This window comes from Sinohyriopsis cumingii, unplaced genomic scaffold (assembly GCF_028554795.1).
Source record: "Sinohyriopsis cumingii isolate HCF-2022 unplaced genomic scaffold, ASM2855479v2 utg002023l, whole genome shotgun sequence".
Classification (NCBI taxonomy): Eukaryota; Metazoa; Mollusca; class Bivalvia; order Unionida; family Unionidae; genus Sinohyriopsis; species Sinohyriopsis cumingii.
Genome location: NW_028316109.1, coordinates 391324 through 396557, shown reverse-complemented (window position 1 = coordinate 396557; position 5234 = coordinate 391324). Strand labels below are relative to the sequence as shown.

At 32.9% G+C, this 5234-nt stretch overlaps 1 long non-coding RNA gene across 1 annotated transcript; it reads left to right on the top strand.

Annotated features, from left to right (window-relative positions):
* Positions 1 to 316: 316 nt before the first annotated feature.
* Positions 317 to 4444, top strand: LOC149771223 (uncharacterized). Its single transcript, XR_016418390.1, has 4 exons — positions 317 to 471; positions 2680 to 2820; positions 3229 to 3280; positions 4257 to 4444. It is a non-coding gene; the product is annotated as an uncharacterized LOC149771223 (long non-coding RNA).
* Positions 4445 to 5234: the final 790 nt, after the last annotated feature.

The following is a 5234-nucleotide window of genomic DNA, read 5'->3' as shown; positions in this document are numbered from 1 at the left end:
CTACAATGTAATGCTTTACTGCTTGAAGTAGTTGAATTAAAAGGTAAACTAAACAGGAGTGGGTAATATTTTAAATTCTTTCCGGGTGTCGCATTCACAGCCTTCCATTTGCATCGTTATTCTGTATAGTCACACGTGGTATTAAATTTCCTAGAATGTAAGCCAGAAGGGCACTCGATTGTACATACTTTGGAATTTGCATAGGAATTATAGAAATGCATTCCCAATTTGGTACCATTGTAGTTCGAATTCACTTAACGTTAATCAAACCATTGGCTGGAGGGTTTAATTATTCGTCGCCAGCTGGGTGTCGTCTCATTGTATTTGAGTGGCCGGTAGATTATATTCACGCCCAGGATAGACGTGGAGTGTCCATATAATACGTCTGTTTCGGGACTATTGACACAAAGGTATCTGCTGCTTAGAAGACAGTATTTGCTCCGTAATATTGCTAAGGAACGCGTTCATAAGGTGAGAAAAAATGTACTTTGCATTTCGAATCCGACTGTTTACTCAACCGATTTAAGAAAGCAATGTTCACATTTTGTCACAGTCATTATGTCTCTTTTTGTAAATGAAGTTTCTCTCCAGTTAGTCAAAGTTATTTGCAATCGACATATTCATGTTGATATTAACAGTGAAATGTCATGTCTTTCCTTGGTTCATGTGGTGGTTTGTACTGAATGAATACAATATATATAGACCAGGTTAAAGCGATACTGTTAATGTGCCGACTCAATTAAAAACTGATGGCAGTATTTTACCGCTTGCGGCGGTGGATATCCAACTGATTATACTGTTTTAGTAGACCTACCCGTCTCGGTATTCGCATAAGAATCATATTTGTTTCATGCGCATTATATTCTTCATTCAGACGAGCAACGTGGATAAAGATACAATTGTACGTAATGTGACCTATGATTATTGAACATATTTATTATTTATACACCGTCAAATATGCATATGCACATCAAATGTACTTAGTTTAGGTTTCAAGAGCGGCTTGTCAACACATGAACGTCTTTGTATCAGAATATTGAAAAAGGTCCTAACACATAATCGACCATGCAAATATCATTCTTGGATATTATACTATAAATTATTCAAAACATCAACAGCAATAAACTGAAGGAAACATAATCCTTCAACTCACTATCGTAATACATTTTAACTTTCATGTCAAACTGATAAAAAAAGAAACAGGCAGAATATTAAATAATAACACTCTGCATGTAACAAAAGATCAGGGAAGACCGACACTAATTTGTATTCACATTTAAGTTTTGGAATATATTCAGGTTCCATGTTCGGTCTGGACCGACCTATGACTGATTATTTGCCCTTAATTTAGCATGCAAAAATCGTATAATACGCATTTAAACCATTACATGTATCAAATATAGTATGCGACCTACAGCTGAATTTTAAATAATGAGTGATTAGGAAGATGTTTCTTCTCCGTGTTGCCAGAAAGCGAAATATCAATCATCATATAAGAAGAAATTATCTTGTTCTCGTTCTGAAAGATGTGCATACAATAGGTCAGATCAAATGATCTGCAAGGCTTATTTATAAGAGACTAGCCCCAACATTGGGACAGAGTATTGCAATAATGCAATTATTAGCAGAATTAAGCGCAAATTTCCTTTTCATAAAAGTGATGACATTTAAATTGTACGAGACATACTCATTATGTATGGCTCCTACATGGGACATTAATATTGCGCTTTATCTTTAATGTTCAATCGGCGTGACAAATAAGAAGAAAATCAAACGTATTTAAATTTCTATGTCCGAACTGGCTATTGTTTATTTTAAACAAACGTCACTAGCATTATTTCTTGCACATTGCATATTATTATTATTATTATTATTATTATTATTATTATTATTATTGTTATTATTATTGTGTTCAGAGTAAGTTTTATAAATTTTGAATTTATTTCATAGTCTAAAAATGTCAATAATTTCAAGCACAAATAATCATAATCCACAATGGGACATAACATGATATGAAGTGCCAAAAAATGTTCAGTATTTAGCACGAACTCGCAGAGTTGCTCAGCGATCATGTATTAACCTCCATCAAACGGCAAAATATAGATTAACCAATATAGTTTCAAGAATTACATTTATTATGTTCAGCTCATGCATTATTTGCTAATTATCTTATAATATGGATAATATCATATTTGTGGATTGAATTCAGTAAATACATGTCTAGTGTGAAAAAAAAAAAAAAAAAAAAAAAACTTTTTAACCCATATTGCTGATTTGCAAAATGGGTTGGTATGAAGGTGATTTTATTTTAAAGTGAGCGTTGTTGATTGTTTTTGGTCTGATTTGAGACATAATATCTATAACTAAATATCAAGCAATTCATAGAATTTTGATTATGTTTCACCGTCAGTGTATACAGGGGCAACAATAAAAGACCTCCACTATATAGCATCAATACCTGCTACTTCGATTATGTGTCTAGACAATAATAAACATGTAATCATAGGTTTTAATTCACTATTCGTATTGGGAATTGGGTTGTGGCAGTGTGATCAATGAGAGAATAATTAGAATCTCATTAAAGATGATCATTGTCCCGGTTGTTTAACCCGTTCTATCTTACATTATTATCTAAGTAATGTTTGACATAATTTGACTTGCTGAATGTTTTGATTGTAGATGGTACGTCAGATATTTTCCGTCTCTATTGTCATCTTTGTCATCCTCTTGCCATTGGTACTGTGCAATCATAATTTCGACAGAAGTCGCCTGGAAGAGAAAATAGAGGAGTATGACCGACACATGAAGAAAATGCTGGAGGTAATTACGAGCCTATACTCTTTTTATAGTCTTCGATCATCTCGATTACCTATGCTTGAACGCATTATTTCATCATTTTGTACTGTGTTTGTCTTATGAAAGTATGCAGAATATCAGAATTATTGAACATTTGGACATGGTTATATTGCTTCTCCACACGTCAAAGCAGAACGCACACCATCGTCATCTGTATTTTAAGTATAAACAGCATCAATTACAGCCATAGGAGATTTGATAATCGTAAGTTTGTATTAGTTTTGTTTTGTGTTTAGATTTGACTTCAGCAGTAGAAATAATAATTATTTGTATTGATGTTGCTTTTATTTTAGCGATATCTGTTAGTTTAATTTTAGATTAAGTGTTATTTCTTTATCTGTTATTGAGCTGTGATCTTGCTTTAAATTACAGGAGAACCAACCGTACGGTGCAAACGATGCTGCAAAGAAGTTTGCCGAAGACTGTACGTTTATATATTATATAACATTCCGTTTATTTTTGAGTGATACCAATCTTGCTGAAATTACACACGCTATAATGCTCGATATTGAATGTCTAATTGACATTTATGAATAAAAAGAAGTAATGCTCTACGACTATGACAATAATATGATACAATACATAGATCGGAAAGTCAGTCAGCATTCAAGAAGGTGTTATATGTCTGCTGAAAAGCATGCATACATACATGCATACATACAGACAGACATATATGCATACATGCATACATACATACATACATACATACATACATACGATTATGTCAATATGCTGAATGATACCAGTAAAGCAGAGAAATGGGTAGGTTGTAATTATGTATAAGCGGTATCGACAAACGCGAGTTACTCAGCAAAACCCTTTTGGAATCAAAACAATTTCAGTTTGATTAACGTTTTCACAATCTAATTTTAATTTGCGTGGTAAAGAAGAGTTTTAAGGTTCTAAACTACTGGACATGCATGTAGTTATATTTTCAATCCATTTTGTTGTAGGTTAGATAATAATAAAGCTATAACAATTCATATTGTGAATCGTTATTGAAATGCTTTGTAGAATACATTGACTCTTTAATGCCTGAGGAGTAAAGATGACTTCAATCATCATTCGACACTGATATCCGTAAACGGCAATGGGTTTGCTTTCTCCTTTTATCTTGACATTATTATTGTATTTATCTCGGCTCTAATTTCAAGTGTGTCAGGTGGAAGAAATGTCATTATATGTGTATACTGTACTTGAAGAGTTTCATGGTTATCTTTTTCTTAACTAATATATAACAATTGAGGAGGTGTATGTTTTAAATTGTTTTTGCCATTAAACACAACAATGTCCGCGATGTCAATATAATTGTATCCGTGAACAATATTTAACATATGTATTTTCGATGATATTATATTGTGCTGAAGTCATGTCAACAATTTTATTTTTCTCTCCTCCAGACGCTTATGTGAAACAAGAACTTGAAAAGGAGGAAATGTAGTTATTCCGGGGACCCTCAGTCAGACAATAAAGGCATGTATGCATCTTTAGCAAGCTTCTGACCTCCTGTTTCCAGAGCAAACATTACCGACAAACATATTAATTGATATATCAATTTTTGGAATATATGATAAATTACTGAAGCAAATGATCTGCCTTGTGTCTTTCATTGATCCTTAATTCTCAAATTTATGCAAATATTCTAAATATTAATTGCAAAATATGTCCAATTCTGGTGAAATATATATGTATTTACTAGCATTTCAAGACTGACAACTTTATGTCTGCTCGAAAAAAGGAACGATCCTAATCATAATTGTTACATACGTTTTTCCAAAGTCATATCCATTAAAATGTTGAATCCACTATTGTTGTCAGGGTAGTACAATGTCTTGATATCATCCATTTTAATGCCGACATAAAAATTAATGGTTCCAGAAGTACAAAATGAAATCTTGAAATAGATATGTATAAGAAAATACAATTTAAACTATGTACACATTTTAACTTCGTCCCTTTAGAAAATGGTGTTACAGTGTGCTTAAACTCCACCGACGAGGATTTAATTTTGTAGACAGCATAAAACCGGATGCAGCCATTGCTATAACTGGTCCTAGAAGATGCACCCATTATGCTTTGTATTGTCAAAAGTTTTACTGTCAGTCGTTATGCGGTCGTAGACTTCACGTTAAATTTATTCACTTCTGTACATCTCAAGTTGAAACATTCCACCCTACTGCATTCATATATGTGGAACAATTGTACCTGTATTGTAGACATAGCCTCTTCAAATCGTAGCTAGAAAATCACTGATATTAGTTTCCTGTCATCGTATAAAAGGAGAAAAAAATATTTAACTGATTGCCAAATTCGAAATAGAAAACATGATCTTGCTACTCGTTAGTGTGAAGGCCATATCAATAACAGTTGAACTGGCG